Raw genomic sequence first — 23,420 nt, 5'->3', positions numbered from 1 at the left:
ATTTATTTTGTTTTAGAAACAACACTGCATAAGATATTTAGGTTTTTCAGAGAATGTATTTTTAACATGTGTATTTTGTCTTACTGTACTGGCAGAATTTTTATAGTCAAAACAAGTGAAAAAATCTACCAGTGCTGAAGAAGTAATCCAAAGTATTTAAAATACGTTACTGACCTTGAGTAATCTAAAAGAATACGTTACAAATTACATTTTACAGCATGTATTCTGTAGTGGAATACATTTCAAAAGTAACCCTCCCAACCCTGCTGATGGCACAAATTCATGCCCTAATGATAATGTGGCAACCTTCCGGTAAGGGTGTTCTTTAAATGTTGTCATGACAAGGGCATCTCAGAAGGTTTTGTTTATGTTTAAAACACCTTACTTTGAGTTTTGAGTACATATCAATCAATTGTTTAAGCTGATACTGATTTCATTAATGCTTTTATAGTATGCCTAGAATTAGCATACAATATAAAGCAGTAGTAACATTACATACATACAAACATTCACATACACACACAAAATGTAAAAACAGTATGTTTTCATCCTTAGACTAATGAATGTGAACAGGTGTAAATTGCATATCAGAAGCCATAAAGAAAATTAATGTATATTCCACACAGAACATATTTTACATTTCACAGATTTTAAGCTCTGTAAATAAAGGTCATTTGGTCTGATTTGCCTGACAGTTTTCCAGTCCCTACATGTATATGGTGTGTTCAGTAGACTGTCAAAAATTGTTTGTGTGCTTATTTTCATAAGCTTTCCTATTCGTTAGCATCTGACTCTTATTGAGTTTAGCTTGGAGATCAAAACAGACTGGTGGAGAGATTGAGGAAGTTTGTTTGTGCTTATAATACTCTAATCTACAATCAATAAAAACAGAGGAGGGTAAGAGAGTCAGTTGATTTCAGATTCAGCATTCATATCTGTGAGAACAAAGAAGTAAAGAAATGAAGAATACTTGTGTGAGTATTCCTCAAAATGTCTGAAAGTTCAAAGCTGGGCTGCACTTTAAACAAAATCTCAGTAGAATTGTATAAGTATTCAGTTTGAAGTTGATCTTGTAATATCCTCCAAATGAGATATTGCAAACTTTGATTCCTGACAAATGCAATCATTCATTTATCCAAAGACTGGTGATGATAGGCTTGACCTGAACTATAGAGTGTATTAAGTAAGGTTGATGTAAAAGTACTTGCATATGAACCACACAGGCCTATTTAACTTGATGAATTATGCAAACATGTAATGACTGTAGTCAATTTAAATTTCAAAGTACTTCATTGGCATGATTGTAGTACATACAGTAGGCCTTCAATATAACCAAAGCATTACTACACACAATAAAAGAAGTGAAAAACATGCAGTTAAACAATTTACAGTCAAATAAAATAGAATAAAATAAACATTTAAAAAGATGTAGTCTCATTGTATAACATAGTAAATAGTGGGAATATATGAGAATCACCCATGTCTTAGCAACAAGTCGTATTATTTAGATCTTACCCAAACACTTGTGTACACTGTATATAGTTTAGAAATAAATATTACAAAATATGGAAGCAAAGTCATGAAGCTTGATAAGCCTGCCAATGCCAGTGTGATAACTTGTGGCTCCAGGCTACATCATCCAGTGTAATTCATGTAAAAATATATATTGTCTAAAGTATAAATCGAGCATTTGGATGGGGCCCAAGGACTGGAGGATTGGGGTGGGAGAGGATGACAGGGCAGTAGTAGTGCACACAGGAACTAGACTGCACTGTTTTGTCTAGAGAGCTTTTTGTTAACATAGAGGGTGGGGATCTCCAGGGCTTCCTGTCATGGTCTTGACAGGGCTGTACAGGAGCAGTTGAGATAAGGAGCTGACTTTAACTCAAACAGAAAGGTGAAGAAAATGGGTGGGAGAATTCAGTTTAGCAAATCTATGATAGATAAAAAGATTGTAATGCAGTTTGGTTACAAAATCATTCTGAATGTTGGTAGTTGACTTTTTCTTTTACCAATGTAGAGATTTTCAGCTTAAAAGTTATATGAATATATAAAGGAATAGGTCCTGTAACTGGTCACCATTTCTTTTACCGTTTTCCACCATTTGTAACCCTTCTGATTTTGGAGAAAATTCCATACTACTATTTTGTTTGGGTCACAAAAGACCTACTAGAGTAAAAGTAGAAATAAACCACAACTTACTTTTGATTTTAACTAGGGCTTTCAAAAGATTAAATGTTTTAATCGCGATTGATCGCATGTTTTTTTTAATTTTTTTTTTTTTATCGTTAATCGTGATTAAACGCAATATCTCATGAGTGGACAAAATGCTTCATTCAGATGTATTTATTGTTTTTCAGTCATTTACACACAACCTACCCGACAAACAGAGTTGGTACAACAGAAAACACAGCACAATTCAATGTAAAAAAAATATATATAGTTGTATGTGTCACAGTCTGTCTCTCTTAGGTCTTCAAGGACTCTTATTTTGAAGTTTTCCACTGGACTACATCTCACATATTTCACTGCCCTAATCACTTCCATCTGTTCATCATCATCCACACCTGCCTTCCATTCCCTCATTTGTTTTCCTGTGTATATATACCCTCGAGTTTTGTTCATCATTTGTCAGTCCTTGAAGTGTTGCATTGAGTTTATGATGATAAAATGTTTCCTTGTTTTGTTATTTAGTGAAGATAGCTCTAGCGTTTGTTCCACTCCAGTGTTTGTTCCACTCCAGCATTTATAATTAAAAGATTTAAAGATTCCACTCCTGCGTCTCCTCTCTTACTCCTAGACACCAACGTTACAGAAGGACTGACCCAGCAAATAATACAGATATACTTACCTGCTCTTCCAAACGTCTTCCTCTACTCCAGCAATCCTACTAATCCTCCTCTCCTACAAAGCCTCACCTCGATGAGCACATCACCAAGCCTGAAGCCAACAGAGTTATTCTTGGAGCTGTTCAGGCAGGATCTTCCCCTCTTGGAATACACTACCCAAGTTCCTTCACCTCGCTGCTTCGACATAAATACCGGATATATACCTCAAGCCCATTTATGGAATGGGATTAAACTTCTACAGATCCACAGCACTTCCGGAGGTGGAAGATCTTCCCTTGGCGAATTACATCCTAGCCACCCTGAATATCCATTACCCTTCACTCTCATCACGTTTAATACAGGAGTTGACTTCTTCCACGGCCCCTGTCTCCGTGCATTCCACAGCCCCTGTCTCCGCGCCTTCCATGCCCCTAATCTCCAAGGTAACTCCTCTCCATACAATTCCCTTAAATAATTTTTTTGGGGGGGCTCATCCTGTCCAGGTTCCGGTGGTCGATTCCCTGCCGCAGTCAGCGGTAGTGACCACGGAAGTTGCATTTCCCCCATAAGTTGTGAATTATGGCGGGAACCCCGGGCCACAACCCGTGCCCATGTCGGCCACGGTTAACGAGCCAGTGCCCATGCTGGCCAAGTTTAACGAGCCAGTGCCTGTAGCCTCGACCGTCCCAGAACCTGTAGCCCCATCCGTCCCAGAGCCTGCTTTCATGGAGCTTATTGATCTTGATCCTATTCCCACCCTTATGCCCACCCAATGTACTCCTCCTCTGCTGGCTCTGCCTAACAGCATGGACACCTTAGTTCCGTCCAGTACCCTGGTCCTTCCTCCTCCACTGGCCCATCTCAAGACATTTCCTCCTCCTGGTCAGCTGGCTCCTCCCACGTCACCGGCTCGACCTTCTTCCCCTATGAAACCATGGTTAAGGGGAACCTCATACCGTCCGACTCCACTGAGTCCCTCCGGGCCCTGGACTCCGTCTTGGCCCTCAGATCCCTCATTATCACCTCAGCCCTATGTTCCCTTGTCTACACCGTGGTCTTTCAGCCAATCGGCTTCTCTGGGGTCCCTCGTCCCTCCAGCTCCACCTTGGTCAGTCGGTCACCTGGCTCCGCCTCGGCTCTACGATCCTCCAGCTATTCTTCGTCCGAGCCTCTTCACCGGGTGCCTCCTTACCTACGGCTCCACCTCAGTCCTCAGTCCCACTGGCTCCGCTTCTGTCCTCAGATCTCCCAGCTCCGCCTCGGTCCTCCAAGCCTTCGGCACTACCTCGGTCCTCCAAACCTTCGGCTCCACACTGGCCCTTCAAGCCGTCAGCTTCTCTCCGGGCACCAAGTTCCCTGGCTCCACCCCTCAAGTGTCTCACGGCTCCGCCTTCCACGGCTCCACCCTCAGACTCTTCCTCAGCTCCGCCTGCTTCCCAAGAGTCTCCTTCTCCAGCGGTTCCGCCTCCTGACCAAGTCCCTGCCCTGTGGCCACCTCTCAGGCCTCCAGACCAAGTCCCTGCCCTGTGGCCGCCTCCCAGGCCTCCAGACCCAGTCCCTGTCCTGTGGCTGTCTCCCAGGCCACCGGATCCTTTCCCAGCCCTGAAGCCGCCCCCTAGGCCTCCTGATCATCCTCCTGGGATCCTTCATCTTCTGCGGCACCCTATCCTCCTCATCCATCTTTGGGCACGGAGGTGGGTGGGTGGGGGGGGGGGGGTAATGTCACAGTCTGTCTCTCTCAGGTTTTCAAGGACTCTTATTTTGAAATTTTCCACTGGACTACATCTCCCATAGTTCACTGCCCTAATCACTTCCATCTGTTCATCATCATCCACACCTGCCTTCCATTCCCTCATTCGTTTCCCTGTGTATATATATATATATATATATATATATATATATATATATATATACCCTCTAGTTTTGTTCATCATTTGTCAGTCCTTGAAGTGTTGCGTTGAGTTTGATGATAAAGTGTTTCCTTGTTTTGTTATTTAGTGAAGTTAGCTCTCGTTTGTTCCACTCCGGCATTTATAATTAAAGGATTTAAAGATTCCATTCCTGCGTCTCCTTCCTCTTCCACTCCTAGACACCAAAGTTACAGTATGTGTATTATGACAGGGCATATTTTTAACAGACATAATGTTTAGAGGAGCACAGTGGAATTAAATAGCTCTGGTTATGTGGCTATTTGCACCACTCATACGAAAAAAATAAAAGTCTGCACTGTCATTTACAATTGAAAACTATGTTTAAAATACATCAACTCCTTTTTAGACCCCTTTCACACTGTTCAGTGGGATTAAATGGGCTACTGACAATGTAGATTACCTGCAGGTTTCCAGAATATTCTGCTGTTCTACAGCGGCAAGTTCACTATCAAACGCACTATTATGCAGAGACACTGTGACAGAACCTTGGAGACTGTGTGCAGCAGGGTTTCTGTTAGCTGGAAATATCCAACAAATTAAACAACCCAATCTCATGAAAATTCATAAATAATTTACGAGTTGGCTATTTCGTATGGTCTCGCACAATGATGTTTGCATAAACTCGTACGATTTCATCACGTGCAAATTCCTGGATGTCTAATGCGGAGGTAAGAGCGAGTTCTGCGCATGAGGCATTAAGGACATACTAATATTTATGCCCTTACCCAAACCCCTTATCTAAACTTAACCAGTCAGTAGAGTGTGTAAACATGATAGGAAGCTGTTGTGTGTGACAGAAGCAAGTAATTGTCGCGTATTAGATGGAAATGATGTCCAGCGACGTCATTGGCTGTAGTGAAAGTCGTAGGAATTCAAACGAGTGCAGTCGCACAAAATCATACGAATTAGCCAAGTTTAGAAAAGTCATACGAATCCTGACGATTTTGCTGTAAGAGTGTGTTGCGTTGGTCATTCCTGTCTTGCGTGCCAGTTTAAAACTCTTCCTTTAACGCATCAATTGATTAACAGGTGAGTAGATCCCGAAATTCATGCACAAACTCAATGGGAGAGTTAATTCATGATTACATGCAAACAAAAAAAAAAAAAAAAAAGAATGGCCCACACATGTTTAGGGTGATTCATTTAGAAGATACGTGCAGAATTCTAAGTAATTTAGTGTAATACCTGATTTAATAGAGATTCAAATGTAATAAATAAATAGCGAAAATTCCCATAGACTTCCATTGAATAGATCCTTGCAACCATCTAGGGATCAGGATGATTTCTCAATGATTTCAAACGTGGCATGATTGTTGGTGCCAGATGGGCTGGTTTGAGTATTTCTGTAACTGCTGATCTCCTGGGATTTTCACGCACAACAGTCTCTAGATTTTACTCAGAGTGGTGCCAAAAACAAAATACAATAAAGTCATTGGTTCGAGCTGACAGAAATTCTACGGTAACTCAGACAACTACTGTACAATTGTAGTGAGCAGAATAGCATCTCAGAATGCACAACACGTCAACTTGAAGTGGATGGGTTTCAACAGCAGAAGACCACGTCAGACCCTTTATTACGACCATAGTGTTCCTATTAAAGTGCTCAGTGAATGTACATCTTTTTGCCTTCACTAGTTAATTGTAAATGGTCCTGTGGTGTGTACATGGAATATTAGTACTTTTTGTTTTAAAAGAACAAATATTCCATGTAGTCTCTCAATTCCCTGATAGCAAACATACAACACCCAGAGATCTATTTGATGTGTGTGTTTACATCTGAAAGACTTATTTTTTAGATTGTTTGCTCATCTGCAATACAGTACGTCTGTAAGACGTTTGCTTTCCGATGTCAAAAGGACATTCAGCAGAAGTATTTGAAACGTTTATGATTTAGAATGTTTGTAAATCTGATATTTTTAAGAAGTTTATCAGATATTAATTAAAATGTGATACTTTCCAGATGAAACACTCTTAAACATACATCTCAGAGATGTATATATGCTATATCTGGGTTAATATGAGGTCATAAAAGCTGCATGCATAATAATTACAGAAGAATGATCAAATTGCATTTTAAAATAGTTTTAGTGGTGTCACTCAGCAGAACATGTCTACTTCACATAAGTAGACATGTCCCTTATCCATATATTCACAAAGTCCTCACAAAGTTTAATTTTAGATAGTAGCAGCCATTATTAGATGATATATTCAATTATTTTTGTTTTGTGAAATAACAACTGTGGACTTATGCAGCATATGGCATACCTTTGAACAATTCTCATTTGTCTGTCCTGGAAATTAACCTCTCATGAATCCTAAAACTTACAGTACATAAACTTTATTAACCCCCTTCCATATCCCTCTGTACAGTGAGCTTCTGCCAAGTCTAGCCAGAGACATGTGCCCTGTCCTCTCTATTAAACATTCAGACACTTAAATAAACAGCCCAGCCCCTCTGTCTTAAAGCCACTCTGCCTAAGAGCATTTTAAAGGTATAGTTCACCCAAAAATTATCTCATCATTTACTCACCCTCATGCCATCCCAGATGTGTATGACTTTCTTTTTTCAGCAGAACACATTTGAAGGAAAATATAAAATATCTCAGCCCAGAAGGTCCTTATAATGGAAGTGGATGGTAACAGGATTTTTGATGCAACAAAAAGCACAGACACTCAGCATTTACGTCATCCATACGACTCCAGTGGTTAAATTAATGTGTTATAAAGCGATACGATCGCTTTTGGTGCAAAAAAGATAAATATTTAAGTACTTTTTAACGTCATGGTTACTGGTGTAACCTCCGTTCCCTGATGGAGGGAACGAGATGTTGTGTCGATGTAGTGACACTAGGGGTCACTCTTGGGAGCCCGAGACACCACTGGTCTTTGATAAAAGGCCAATGAAAATTGGTGAGTGGTATTTGCATGCCACTCCCCCGGACATACAGGAATAAAAGGAGCTGGTATGCAACCACTCATTCAGGTTTTATGCTGAGGAGCCGATATAAGGTCCGGCCATTTCAGAGGGTAGTTCAGCATTGTGGCAGGAGGGACACAACGTCTCGTTCCCTCCATCAGGGGCGCAAAAGGGCACCGCTGGAGCGCCAATCCTGCAAGAAAAAGCCCGTAGACGGTAGTCGTGGTGACGACGGTACGCACCAGGTATGTGACCCAGGGAGGAAGGAAGCCGCTCTTTTGCTGAACTGTTGGGTACCGCAGCCACTTGGGCATGCGGCGAAATCAAACAAAAAGGCAACAAAAGATTTTCCACCCGGCCCTCCACCAGGGGATGGAATGGTCTTCCTACCAGCTCCACGTGAGTGGGTTCCCTCGTCCCAGGGTTGCCCGTCTCAGAGGCGCTTCGAGGACCTGCGTGGGTTCTTCGGCGCCGGCAGTGAGACGGGTGGCGTTGCCTTCCTGCGGTGGGCGGGGGCAGCAAGGAACCGTGTCTTGTCGGCCTCACCCATCTCGACCAGGTTGAGCCAAATGTGGCGCTCCTGGACCACTAGTGTGGCCATCATCCGCTCGAGAGACCGCGCTATGACCTTCGTCACCCGGAGGGCGAGGTCGGTCGCCGAGCGCAGTTCCTGCATCAAATCTGGGGCGGAACTACCCTCATGCAGTTCTTTCAATGCCTTGGCTTGGTGGACCTGCAGGAGAGCCATGGCGTGCAGGGCAGAGGCGGCTTGTCCAGCAGCACTGTAGGCTTTAGCCGTCAGGGACAATGTGAGCCTACAGGGCTTGGACGGGAGCTTAGGGTGTCCACGCCAGGTGGCAGTGCTCTGCGGGCATAAGTGCACCGCGAGCGCCTTATCCACCGGGCGAATCGCTGTATAGCCCTTGGCCGCCCCGCCATCGAGGGTAGTGAGAGCGGGGGAACTGTGGATTCAGGGCCGGGCAGTGAAAGGTGCCTCTCATGACTTCGTCAGCTCCTCATGCACTTCCGGGAAGAATGGCACTGGAGCGGGGCGTGGCTGCTTTGAGCGGCGCCGTGAGCCTAGAAACCAATCATCAAGCCACGAGTGTTCAGGGGAGAGTGGAGGGTTCCACTCTAACCCGATGCTCGCGGCTGCCCGGGAAAGCATGTCCGTCATTTCGGCATCGGCCTGTGACTGGGCGATCGTCCCCGAAGGGGAAGACCAGCTGAGGCTTCTGCGTCCGACTGGACAAGCCCGCTCTCCGATGCTATGCTCGAGAGCTCATCATCTTCGTGAGCTCCGAACAAGAAGCCAGACTCGCCGTGAGACGAGCCGGCGAACTCATCCGGAAGCCCGATTGGGGCAGACGAGCGTGCTGGGGAATGGGAGGTCCGCGGGGGGATACCCGGCGGAGACGATTCCATTGGGGTCCCCAAATCGCCCCCAGTGCTAGCCGCGCTGGCCTCATACCCGTAGGTAGAAGGACCGAGGCGGGGAGCCGCTGGGGTTTCTTACGAAAGCAAGCTGTGACCGCAACGTTGCCATGGTCATGTTCTCGCAGTGAGAACATGAACCATTCACAAACGCTGCTTCCGTGTGGGTCGCGCCCAGACACGAAAGACAGCGATCATGACCATCCGAAGTTGAGAGATAACGACCGCTACCAGGAATAACACACAATCGGAAAGGCATCTTTAAAAAGACGCGTCTTTAAAAAGACGTTCCGTGTGTGCGCTCTTTTAGAGAAATATACACTTTTAGAGGGGAAAAATGCTCTTTCAGAAAATATACTCTCTAGTTTTTCTGCCGAAGCGCCCAGGGGCGTTCTCTGCAGTGCACCAGTGCAGAGGAGGGAGAAACCGCTGAAATGCACCATCAGATCCAGCAGAGGTGAATGAACAGTGATATTCAGCTCAATGAGCATGACCGTTCGGCTCCGAAGAGAAAATCTGAATGAGTGGTTGCATACCAGCTCCTTTTATACCCGTATGTCCGGGAGTGGCATGCAAATACCACTCGCCAATTTTCATTGGCCTTTTATCAAAGACCAGAGGTGTCTCGGGCTCCCAAGAGTGACCCCTAGTGTCACTACATCGACACAACGTCGAGTGAGTGACAGATAGGGAACTATAAATCATCGCTTCCATTAAGCAGTGGTATGCTTGTTCATGATTCATCCGAATAATATAAAAAAATATTGATTTGATTATCCAAAAAGTACAAGGATAAAGCTACATTTTAAATAAACATATCCAAAATTACAACGAATTTATGAATCTGTGCAGCCAGTATTTCTAAAGTGTAAACCTTATGAATGAAAATGCGCACAATGTGATTTCAGATCTGATGGGTGCGGTTCCCACTCTGTTTACAGTGTCTATAATTGTGTGTGTCTGGAGCTTATCAAGTGTATAATTAAGATATGACATCATGTACACTTTCCACTTCTTGAAATGTCTACAGTATGTTAATGTATCACACGATTCACACGTGATTCTCATGTATTTATTTATAGCCTAAACCTGAGCATGATGTTAAATTCCTGACCTGAAGTGATGATTTCAAGACGGAGCTCGTCTAGCCGTCTATTAAAGTTGACCATATCAACGATTAAGGTTATTAACTAGTTAAGACTTTATTCCGGAAAAAAGTTAAAATGCCCCATAAAGGTTTAAATGCTCCACAGAGTATTCATCTATTAGGAATTTTCTTCCTTATGTAAAACGAAGAAACTGAAACTCCGTCTTTTTTCTTCTTCTTCTTTAAACTGTGCTAAATTTGAAAATGTTAAGTGTTCTTGAACTCTGGTAAGGTGCTGTATAAATGTAACATTATTATTATTATTATTATTATTATTATTATTATTTAACTAAATAATGGTGTCCTATCATAAAAATGCCTGATAGACTTACGGGACTTTCACCTGTTTGTAGGCTATATTGATTTTATTTTAATTTCTTTTGTTTGAATTTGTATTTATTATTCACTGCAAAAATGTGTGCTTGACATTTCTCATTTTGCTTGACACCTCCTGCCTCCAGAATAATGTTGTTATACATGCACAGACAAATGAAAGATTTTATGCAGATATTAATATCTGAAATACCAGGAAAAACCACAACATATTCCACAGTTAATGTAGCCTACAAATTCAGCTTCATCTGAAAAAAAAAAAAAAAGAATAAAATAATATTTTACATACAGTTATACTTTAATACAGTTATAATTATTATTATCATTATTATTATTATCAGGCAATTATTATGAAAAGGCATATACAAGGCATATTTATTAATAGAAACTATAAATGTAAGAGTAACTCTTAAACTCTTAAACTCTTAAACACCCGGTTCTATCTGAATACAGAGACAGATACAGATTATTTTGTCGTATGAACAGATACAGATACAGATACAGATAATGGCTTCGCTGCACACCCCTAGTCAGCATGAAATGGAATTTGCGACCGACTTCCGTACTGTAAATTCAAGCCAGCTGACCCGTAACCAAGGAAGTTTGGGTTAAGTAACAATAGTTTTGAAGGAAAACAGACAAAAATACACCTTGCCATCTTCACCAACATGCGACTGATGCTTCATTAAACTCTACGCAAGGTTGTGGAATTTATAAGAAAGGGGCAGGGTTCAAGTGAACTAAATGATTGGAGACGTCCTGCATACGTCACCAGAAAGAAGTCTGTCGTTTCACTGGAAGATTGAGTTATGAAATTTTGATTAAAGATTACAAGGTAAAAAAAGCAAATAAATAAAATAAATAACACATATGCATGGATGAATCATTCACAATAAGATCAATAACATGCATTTAGAAAATAGAAAGGCTGAATTTTCATTTCATGCCGACTTAAATGTCCGTGCTCTCCTAATTCATCCACGCTTACTGTTCACACCCCAAACTTTTTCCAAAATACCTCAATCCACCTGCAGCAGCAGTGATCTACCCAACAACAATCGTGTCTGGAATTTATTTAACATTTGAGTTCAAATGCGCTTCAGCTGTGCTTGAATAGCCAGGAAAAACTGCAGCCTGATTTGACAGAAAATACCTTGGAGTTATGCAGTTGTTGGCACAGCGTTCGGCAGACCTCTGACAAAACACACAGTATGGAGATAACGCTAGAACCTGTGAGAGTCAGGCAGCTTTTGAGTCACTGTAAACAAACCGCTGAAACCCATCATTTCAGCTCTGCTTTCAGCTCTTGATCTAATGTAAATGGAGCGATGAATGACAGCTGTCAGGAACAGGGATCTGTGGAGAGGTGTGTTTGAGTAGGAGAGTGGCGTATGGTGGATGTTTACTTGAGGGACCCAAAGAGATTATGCTCTCAGCAGGTGAGAGTCTCAGAGTGGTGGTTCATTATCGCCCTTGATTGGTAAGAGGAAACAAGTCATTGTGAGACTGCAGAACCTTCATTTACACTGTAAAATATTTTAAGGCCAGTTTCACACCACACACTTAATCAGCACATTAGCAACACTAACTGCAACAGTAGGCTCACATTGTGCTTTTACACAGACAGCGTTGCTTGTAAAGTAAACGTAAAGTGATTTCTGGGTCACTGAATATTTCCCAACATTGTCTAATAGAATATTACTATACCTACATTTTTGCTATATGATTTTCATGGCTTGTTCAATGTATCACAGTAGATCACTGCTGAAATGAACACTAGAGGTGCTAAAACAACAATAACTTTTATCATCTTTCACACAAATCACAAGTAAAGGGCAGCATATCAGTTTATAAACACTTACTTTTCACCCTGTTCCTCACACAATGCTGTCTTATGACATCAAAAACTTTTACTATAGAATATGACATTACAAACTACATTTAGAAGCAAATGCAATCAAAATGCACAATAGCATTGAAGTGTTGTAGGTAATACTTTATATTAAGGTTCCATTTGTTAAAATTAGTTAACTACATTTGTTAACATGAACAACAATGAACAATATTTTTACAGCATTTGTTAATCTTGGTTAATGTTTCTTTCAACATTTAGTAATAATTTTTTTTAATTAAAATTTGTATATGTTAACACTAGTTAATGCAATATGAACAATGAACAATAGTTTTTATCAATTGACCAAGATTAATAAATGCTGTTTAAAATAAAACATTGTTCACTGTTAGTTGTTAGTTGTTAGTTCATAATGCATTAACTAATGTTAACAAATTTAAAATTATTATAAATTGTTACCATGTTTCACTTCCCTTACAAAAAATCTAGAGTTCTGTCAAACTAGCCACAAATTTGCCACAAATTTGCAACAAATGTTCATATGCAAATGAGCTTGTGATTCACTGCAAATTATTTAGAAAATTTAACTTGCTTTTAGAGCCACTCAGTGGACATTTCACCTCGGAACTGCCTCAATACATGAAAGGAGCCACATAATATCATTTAGCAAAAATGTCGCCTCAGTCAAGTAATTTTCATAAGATCAGGCTCATATTTCCTCTTATAAAGGCCATAATTTTTCAATTGGTTATATCGGGAATGATCTATTGAGAACTAGTGCAAACTTGCGGTTTGCATGCAACAGATGTCTTTTATGTTACTTCCTAAAAGCTTACATTATACAAGATTGCATTGATGTCGAAATTTACAGCATTTTCAAGGTGAGTACAGTGTGCTACACATGGCAAAAATAGGCTCAGTGACTAAATGCTACTTGCAGCTACATTTCTGCTATGCAATTTGCTATGCAACACCGCGCAGCTGTAATCTGTTTATATGACCGCCGGAATAAATGTGTACCACTTATGCGCTGCTTACCTGTGCAATATGAAACAGGACTACCTAATTTTGATGAGTCAGACTAAATAACAAAAAAAGATGAAAGGTATTATGCTTTTCAGGGTGCATCTTAACAATCTTTTAAAAGTCAACAGACTTACTCTATGCTTGTGAGGTAGTTGAGTGCCAACAGCTGGAAGACACAGTCTGTTTTGGTGGCGCTCCATTGATACTGACTGAAGCAATAACACTTTCTTTCTTTATATCTTTCTAAAAAATTAAACAATACAAGTTCTCTCTCTCTCTCTGTGTGGACAAATATGAGGAAGGAAGCTCAAGGTCTGCTACATTTTAGCAATTCACATCTATTTCACACAGGTTACATAAAGCTTCAACCATTTCCCTCTGTCTTGCTGTGTTGCCTAGTTTTTTACGCATATGAAAGCTTGATTTTCCTCCAGCTGAAGCCACCTGAGCTGTTGGATGACACAAAGACCATTTTGTCCTTGTTCTTTTGGCGCAGATACACCAGTAATGCATTTAAGCCCTGGGGACAGTCATCGCCTACGATAATGTTTGGAATAAATGGCTGTGAAGGTTCAGGCACAGTGACAAGACTATTAACCCAACATACAGTATATCCTAAACCCAACTGCATAAGTCAGAGACAACTGCCCTCCGTGAATGTTTGTAAAGTATGAACTACATAAAGAATATGAATAAACTGATTTAGTCCTTAAACTAATTATTAATCCCTTCCTTTCATGCATAAAAAAACAAGCATAAAAAATGAGGGGCATATCTCTCATTCCCTGACCCAATGTGTTAATATATTCCCAAAGCACTTGATATCTAAAAATAACATGCATGCAACCACAAGTTGAATGGCTAACAGCTTATGCAATGTGTGCTAGACAGCATCACACTTTGTCTAAAATAGCAACAGCCAGGTGAATTTTCCTTGATGTTAATGTCAATACACGTATGAGTTCATATTAGCATTGTTAGTGTCGGTTCATCCCATCATGCTTTGATCTTTATCCTGTGGACTAGCTCTTATCTTTGCACTTTCCCTCATATTCCATCCTCATAGCTTTTCCTCTTTTCCTTTGCCGTCATGCGCTCACCTCTCTCAACTTTTTCCACACCAAATTTCCCTCTCTTTATTCCAGTGCTTTCCATGCTCCCTTAAGTTTCCTAACAGTGTTGGGAATGTTACTCTGAAATTGTTGCTTGCTTCAAATTACACATAATTTAAAGTAGTTAAAATAGCCTAGTTACAGTGAAGGTACCTTTTTGTAAAGTAGTTCAGCTATGCTAGCTATGCTAAAGTTAGCAATGCTACAAGCTACTAATAAAAGCTAACCATTTTATATTGATTATCTTTGCAATCAGAGCAGTAGGCATTATTTGGCACAAAAACAAAGATGTAGGATCTCAGTAAGGGTGACAAGATTAATAAACAGCTTGTTAAAAGATCAATTTAAAAAGAAACTGAGTCGATAGAACTTAAAACACCATACTTAAAATTAATTATATAATCAAAAACATAGTGATGAACAGCACCATTTAACTAACACTATATTAAACATTAAACATTATATGTATTTGTAAAATTATTGTAATAAGTATTATAATATTCCTTTGTGTATCGCTACAAAAAAAAAAGAAAAAAAAAAGAAAAGTGTCCTAGGTGTCTTGGCAGCGAGTCAAAAGAATTGGTGAATTGTTTTTTGAACCTGTTCATTTAATTGTCCAATTTACTTAATTGTGTCAATTTACTTGAATCAGACAATGCTTCAAATGAGAAACAGAGTGGAAATTTTAGGCAAGCATTTTTATAGAGCACAACAGTGCCCGCCCACTTTTTCAGCCATCTTGATTCCGGAAGTATTTTTCCCATGCATTTTTTTCCATATGGATTTCATAAAAATTCTTAATAAAGTTTTAAGCCATGAACCAAATCAACCAGCTCAGAGTTGAATCACAGCATTACAAACTTTGATCTAAAGCAAAGAAGTATATAAAGGACTGCCCCCTACAGCCACATATTCGTAAAAACATCAATGTGGTACATTAAGGTTGAATTGCTCCGATAGTTGGAACATTACTTATTGCCAAATTTACGTACGGGTCGGGGGCATGATTAATTGCTTTAATAAATATTATTTTTCATAGAATTAATTGCACCAAATTAAAGCGTCAAATCAACATCCCTAGTTTATTGCAAAATGTTCAGATATATACAAGAGATATACAAAAATCAATTCTTTTATTGGTGGATCTTTCTCTAATGGATCATAGGTAGTGTAATTCTGCTTTTAAACACGATTTTAAAAAATCTATAATTGAAAGAATGCAGACTAGTGGCTTCAAAAAAGCATAAACCATCCATTAATGACCTCTGAGCTCACGGTAGGTCTGTATTTAAAGGATTGTAAGTTATCGTTAAAAATCAGTTTATATATAGGAACCAGACTGTTGTTATCTGTTACCTCAGTGCTATACAATATGTAAAAAATAGTCAAGAATTGGATAAAGTAGCTTGTTACTGGAAAAGCTATTCTATTTTGAAACAGCTGCCACTGTCATGCTACTGAAAAATGCTGATTTAGTTACTCTCTAACAACTTCCTAACATCGCTCCCTTTGCATACCCTGTCTGCACACCTCTTTCTTTCTTTCTCACTAATTTTTTAACTTGTCTATAATTCTTGCTGATATACAGTTACTTGACTGAAGGTTTAGAAACAATAGCATGTGTAAGGTCCGCTTCCCCCTGTTCAAAGGGCACAGCAGGGAAAAAATGTTGCCAGGGGGGCTTTGTGTGGTGCCAAAGGTGAAAGTCAATAGTTTAATCTGTGACTGACGACCAGCGGAGTGGCTCCTCAGTGTGAACTTGTTGCTCTTGTATTAGCAAGGGAGCTAGTGGGCACCTTTTCAAAATAAGTGATTTAACTGTTGTAAATTAGTCTGGAGGGCAGAGCAAAGCACAATATCAACAACAGTCAGAGAGTTTGACTGATCAGATTAGCTTTTTGAAACAAAACATTTGTAAGGCTTACAAAACACATTTAAGATTAAATCTGTTTAGCTTTATAGTTTCTCAGTGATTGCTTTGCTCCCTGTCAAGCCAATTCTCTCCCTCTAGCTGGAATCAGTATACTGTTTGGCTTGATCCTTTTTGTCTTTTTTATGACCAGATGAGATCGCTTGACTCCCCTAAGACCACAAACACCTGTGGTTGTGTAACCAAGCATCTGTAGTTCTAGTAAGAGTGTAAAGAACAGCTTTCCTTTACTAAAGAAAACTAAATACCCCGTCTTATACTGTAGTAACTGTGATGCATTTTCTTGATCTTGCCCAAGGCCTTACAATTTTACTGCATGCCAGCTCTAAAACAATGGAAAACTTGGTATTGAACATTAGAAAATCATTTGGAATACAGGAACATATGACATAGACCCATTTTAACACATATTAGACCCAGCGCTTTGTACAGCAGATGAAGCCACCATGTAATACTGTTTCAGTTGAGATTTAAAGGGTTAGTTCACCCCAAAATGAAAATTTTGTCATAAAATACTGCATGTATGACTTTCTTTCATGAAACACAAAAGGTTAAGTTAGCAGAATGTTAGGGACTGACAGCCTTTGTCACCATTTACACTGTATTGAAAACAGATACAATGAAATTGAATGGTGACTGAGATTAACCTTTGAAACAACATGATGGTAAATGATGACAGAATTTTCATTTTTTGGTGAACATTCCCTTTAAGATCCACAAAGTTTTATTGGCATGGTAGTAAAATCCCAGATGAAAGTGGAGACATCCCTCACACCTCCCCATAGTGATAAGAGCACGTCTCTCATCAGTCATTCCCATCAGAGCAGCAGAACATCTCCCAGCTGCTACAGGAACCACTGAGGGAGTCTAGGAGTGTGTTGAATGAGTGGAGAAGGGGAGTGTGTTTGTGTAGGAGTGCAAACAGTGCATGTACATACACAAATAGCATGTAAAGGTTCCGATAATGTGTGTTTGTTCAGGGCCTGGAATCTAAAGCATGCCTCAGAGTTGTGTAATATGAAGTTTATACTGTGAGTGATCTTTGTGATTAAATCTATAAGTAGTGTTTACGTCACACACTTAGTGCCCAAACCTCTGGAGAGGACTGGTCCCTAAACACAAACTCACATAATACTGGTGAGACTATGCATGTGGTTATAAAAGAACATCAAGAACATACATCACACACAAAACATATTCTAGTCAAATTTTGCATTTACATTTAAAATGTAAAATGACCAGGGTAGCAAGACAAAGTGCCAGCAGCCCTTTTAAGTTCAACTAGTGTGTTGTAATTGAACCTGGACTGGAGCTAAAAGTTAAATATTCTCCATTGCAGTGCTATGTATTCAGGTGGCAAGATGTTTGAAGTGGTTTCACTTGTAGGCACATCAACTACTTAACTGACCTGTTGATTTTAACAACTGCTCTGGATTTCACCTGTGGCTGAAAGGCTATTTACATCTCAATTTTCAGCTCTACCCATTTTGGATATGAACCCTCCTGAGGCGGACTTTTAGTTGAAGTTTCCCTTTTTATTCCCTATCTCAAGCTAACAGAGTCATTTTTGGCTTTGTATGCCACACCGCCTCTCAGTCTCAACAACATGTGCTTACTAGCTCCAGAGATTAGCAGCAGCTGCCTTAAGGGGAACCCAGTCTGTTTGGACCCAGAGAGAGCCATTTCTCTTGAGCCAGCAGCATTGCATAAACCCAGCATCTCAGCTTGATGTGCCAAATCTCAATCAGGGAAAATCCTGTTTAAGCCATCTCAAGAATGCAAGCACACACCTTAAATAATCACAGCCAAAATACCTTCAGTAGTTCGCAAGTTAATGTAACCCTGTATTGAGGATAGCGTAAACATGTTTATCTCGCTGTCCTGGGCGAAGGGCTCGAGGCTCGAGACTTGACCCGAGCTCGAATACCCCCCTGGACTTAAATTAGTTATTGGTGAAATAGATTGGTGCAGATGGGGAGGTGGAGGGATGCCGGAAGGCTCGACGCCACGTAGAGGTAAGCAACTGTTTTTTATTTGCTTGCTCTGGCAGTGTGATTGGTCAGATTAAATTAACTTGCTCCTCCCAAACTTTTTTAATGAAACTTCATTTATCAACATGTAGCCATAGATGCAAAAACACACTGAGTTATATTTAAACTGTAAATAAGTGTGCGCACGTGTGTGTACTTCCTTATCTATATTTTGGGGAAAATTTTGTACCCAGATGTGGGCCAAACTGGACAAAGCCTCCCTTTGGGGACATTTTAAGATGTCCTCATTTAGAAAAACCACCCATAAAGAAATTAAGTAATGATTTTAAAAAATTATAATATGGCAAAAAAAAAAAAATAAAAAATAAAATAATAAATAACAAAAAAATCTGTTATAGGGTTAGGTTTATGGTGTGGGTTAGGATTAGTTTATAGAAATTATAGTTAGCTTTATATATATATATATATAAATAAAACTCTATGGTATGTCCCCATTTAGATACAGTAGCTGGGCAAACGTGTGTGTGTGTGTGTGTGTTGTTCGTCAGTGTATGTAATTCTGCTTATAGAGTTTATGTGTTAATTTAGATCAGTCTGACTTTCTAAAATTAACTCACCATGTGAATACAAATATTTGTGGGTTTCAATATGACCCAGTAAAGAGTATCCTTCTGTCTACAAGGTAGCACCTGTGAGTTGTGGGCCTGCATCTGTTCTCGCTTGCTCCACCTCACTGAAAATTTGTCTTTAATTAACTTCATACTTAAAATATATTCTTTGCATTATTCATCTCACACACACACTAAAAGACTCCCTTTTCTGCTCTCTTTTTGTTTTTTTTGTTTTTTTGTTTTTTTTGCATATAACACCTACACCCAGAATTATATTTGGCGTAAAGTTACGCCAAAATGGCTTTAAATAACAAAGGGTAGATTTGTTTTGAATATGATATTATATGGACAAAGGGTTTGACACAAACACAAATTGTGTTTCGGCTAACTCTCACAATGGAAGTCTTGAAGGCAAGGCATTCTGGAGGATTTAAAAGTGCACTCAGTATTTTTTTCCCTCATATTTTTTTTTTATTAATTTTTTTTTTTATACCAAACAAATAAATGACTAATTTTAAAACATATGTATAAAATCATGACCAGTCACATGATATGAAGACTCCAGTCATATCAGTAACCTAATAAAAAAGCTATTTTATTGTTTATGGAGAGGGTCCCTTCATGGGGGCTGCCATGTTAAGATCACATGACCAGCTGAATACTAGTTACTTAATCTCAGTAACTGCCCTGTAATTGGACACTTTTACTCATGGAATAAATTATTCATGGCTGACTGTGAATAGTGAATTTCTACAATGACATCAGTAACTGAAAACTACTGTGTTTAAATGATGCTGCATTCACGCCCCTAGGTGTCAGTATAAGTCCTAGATGACATAAACACGAAAATGACTGAGTGCACCTTTAAAAGCTGAAATGTCCAGTTCGTATTTTTGTGATTATTAAACATTTTCCATATTAAAAAATGTGAAATGAAAAATGTGTAAAGTTGTCTAAATTGTTCTTTCAGTGGTGGAACAAATTTTCTAGGTGATGAACTTGCGAATATCATGCGAAAGTTCTCACTTTTACCAGCTTTACAAGGTCATGAATGGACTTTAGATAACTTTAGAACAGAAAAGGTGAGTAAGCAATTTTATCAAACTATATTCTCATGTGAACTTGTATATTGTTTAAAGCTAAAGTATAATTTCTGTGCCTCTAGCGCCACTGTTTTGTACATAATATGTCTGTACAGAATGTCCCAGGCTAATATATTTCTCAAATTCCCCAGGTTTTGTACATTTTTCTCATGTTTTTGGCAGCAGAATAGCAATGATGTGTTACCACAAACAGAGCTTGTTGAATGGTCTTAATTAAGATCGAATGCTTTTGGGTTTATTTTTAACCACGCAAACACAAAATCCCTCTGTGTTTCCGAGAAAGCTCCCAGCACACCCCGTTCACAGTTATCAGCTACATCTCATTAAAAGAGGTTTTTATGAGATCTAGATCAGATATCTGTCATCCACATGGTCTAATCCACATTTAAAAAGCAACACACACTGAATGTGTTTCAAATTTGTTTCAAGAGTCAGTTCTGGTGCAACAATTTTTTTTATTAACATTCTGTTAAATAATCAGCAATTTGATTATGTAATATTCTGAAAAAGAAATAAAAATAAATAATAATAATGATAATACTGTCAAGGAAATGTGTCCAGGTCACATTTCAAAATCAAAAGAAAGTATATTTTACATAAACATAATTAAGTCTTTTTCATGACCATTAAGATTCTTTGCATTGCGACATTATTTTCAATACAATTAAGCACATTTGCTCCCCAAATTCCCATTAAAGTATTGCAGTAATTACATTATTGTCAGTGATGATTGTCATTAGATTCTCATTGCTGTTTTTTCTTTTTTATTGCTTTAATACAATTATCTGTATATAAATCAACATAGAGGTAAAACAACAAATAACACCATGATGCATAAATAACTTACTGTACAATGCAAATAATATATTTATAATATTTATAATATATTATATATTCATTTATAATAATAATTATTTGTTTTCATTTTGTGCACTGAAATGACAAGTTCATATCTGGTTTCATGAGATGCAATAGTATAACGATTTTATCCTGAAGTTCATCCACTTTGAATGTAGTTGCATTTTGTTTGCAGTTTCAACTAAAACTGAGTTCGGGGCGCCCCAAACTATGTTTCAAATTCGTATGTCTTACTTTTATTTTCTTGTTCATACACCACACATTTCTCCCTTACAATGACTCATTAGTGACTCTTCAGTTGCCACATAAGTGCAAACAGACATAATTCATGTTTTAAATGTATTATACATAATATTATTTTAGAAATATGTGTAACCCAAGCAATGTACTTTATATTACAGTACATATCTAATATGTAATTAACTTAATCGAAAGTCAATTACTGTTATCTCCTTACAAAAATGTAAAATGTATTGCGTTACACTACCTTTGGACTAAAAAGTAATTTGATTACAGTAACTTATAACTTTGTAATCATATTACACCCAACACCGCTCCTAAAAAATATATTTTACAAACTTTTTTTAATTCTTCATTTATTTTAAACCAGATTATTATTTAAATTATTTTTTTTTTAAGTTGTTCTACACTGGCTCAGTGAGGTAGACTTTTAAAACTCCTCTTAAAGACCCCCTCACCCACACAAACAAGGGCAGAAGCAGTATACAGTAAACCAGAGCTGGATGCATACAGGCCTCTCCATAAATATACCACATAAAAAAAGAAGCCTTCATCTTTTGGCTATTAATGGCAGGACTGCAGCACAAAATTCCTTTTCCACGCCTGCTCCAAATCACCAGCTCGTTAATCTTCAGATGAATACATCACCCCGTTCCGTCCCCTCCGCCCTTGTTGCTCTAAGGCCCTTTTAGAGGAATGATACTCCATCATTTGGCTCATCTTTAATTTTGTTGACTGCTTCTTCACCATTTGTCCAATTAAATGTATCACACAGTTCAGAATCTGAAGACAGAGGAAGCTTTGGTTTAATTTTACTTGCCAGAGACTTTTTCTTGCTTTTCTTTCATTATCATCGAATGAAAGACCGTAGCTATTTCTCACTAATATGCATTCTCCCTTTCTTTTAGTTTACATTTACATTTACATTTATTCATTTGGCAGACGCTATTATCCAAAGCGAATTACAAGAGAGGAAAACATAAGGGAATCATCTTAGGAGACAGTGGTATGAAAAGTGCTGTATTACAAAGTATCACTAGCATCATAATAGTATTCAAAACAGAATAAAGTGCAACAGAAATTTTTTTTTTTTTTAATGACTGGTTAAGTGCTCATGGAAAAGATGTGTTTTTAGTCGTTTTTTGAAGACAGAGAGTGAGTCAGCTTCACGGATGGAGTTGGGAAGGTCGTTCCACCAACGTGGTATGATGAAGCTGAAAGTCCGGGAAAGTGTTTTGGTGCCTCTTTGTGTTGGTACAACAAGGCGATATTCCTTAGCTGACCGCAGACTTCTAGTGGGCGCATAGATCTGCATAAATGATTTTAGGTATGCTGGAGCAGACCCAGTAACTGTTCTGTATGCCAGCATCAGAGCCTTGAATTTGATACGTGTATCAACCGGTAGCCAGTGGAGAGAGACAAGGAGTGGTGTAACATGTGTTCTCTTTGGTTCATTAAAGACCAGACATGCTGCTGCATTCTGGATCATTTGGAGGGGTCTAGTTGCACATGCAGGGAGGCCTGCAATGAGAACGTTACAGTAGTCCAGTCTAGTTATGACAAGTGACTGGACAAGCAGTTGTGTGGCATGTTCAGAGAGGAAGGGTCTTATCTTCCTGATATTGTAGAGTGTAAATCTACATGATCTTGCAGTCTTTGAGATGTGGTCTGTGAAATTTAGTCTGTTGTCGATGGTTACCCCTAGATTTCTGACCGATTTGGAAGGCGTTACTGTAGTTGCACCCAGCTGCGCGGTGATGTTGTGTTCAACATCAGGGTTGGCTGGAAAGACAAGGAGTTCAGTCTTGGCTGGGTTGAGTTGCAGGTGGTGCTCCTTCATCCAGGTCGAGATGTCCGCCAGGCAGGCAGAAATTCGAGTTAACATAATTGAGCCATGCTTTTTGTATGGGTTTTGAATTCCTGAAAGGTGAAGTGTGTATTTTCTGTGGATAAATAATATCTTTTAATGCTTAATTAATGATGTTATTTGAAGAATTATTATTTTTTAAATATTTATTTATTTTTATCTAAATAAATATATATGCCATGAACACTTTTGAGCAATTTTGTACAACTTGGGACTACTTGTAGTTCTTTTTGCATATTA

The 23,420-nt window shown here is 39.1% G+C and overlaps 1 long non-coding RNA gene across 2 annotated transcripts in view; it reads left to right on the top strand.

Moving 5' to 3' along the window:
- The first annotated feature begins 18,198 nt into the window (after positions 1–18,198).
- The window catches only part of LOC127425194 (uncharacterized), a 21,006-nt gene continuing 15,784 nt past the window's right edge, over positions 18,199–23,420 (top strand). For both annotated transcript variants that reach the window (XR_007894584.1, XR_007894585.1), the window contains exons 1-2: positions 18,199–18,525; positions 20,083–20,194. This is a non-coding gene — a long non-coding RNA (uncharacterized LOC127425194). The remainder of the gene's footprint in view (positions 18,526–20,082; positions 20,195–23,420) is intronic.

The sequence above is a fragment of the Myxocyprinus asiaticus genome, chromosome 34, assembly GCF_019703515.2.
Source record: "Myxocyprinus asiaticus isolate MX2 ecotype Aquarium Trade chromosome 34, UBuf_Myxa_2, whole genome shotgun sequence".
Lineage (NCBI taxonomy): Eukaryota > Metazoa > Chordata > Actinopteri > Cypriniformes > Catostomidae > Myxocyprinus > Myxocyprinus asiaticus.
This window is presented reverse-complemented; position numbering and strand designations above follow the sequence as displayed.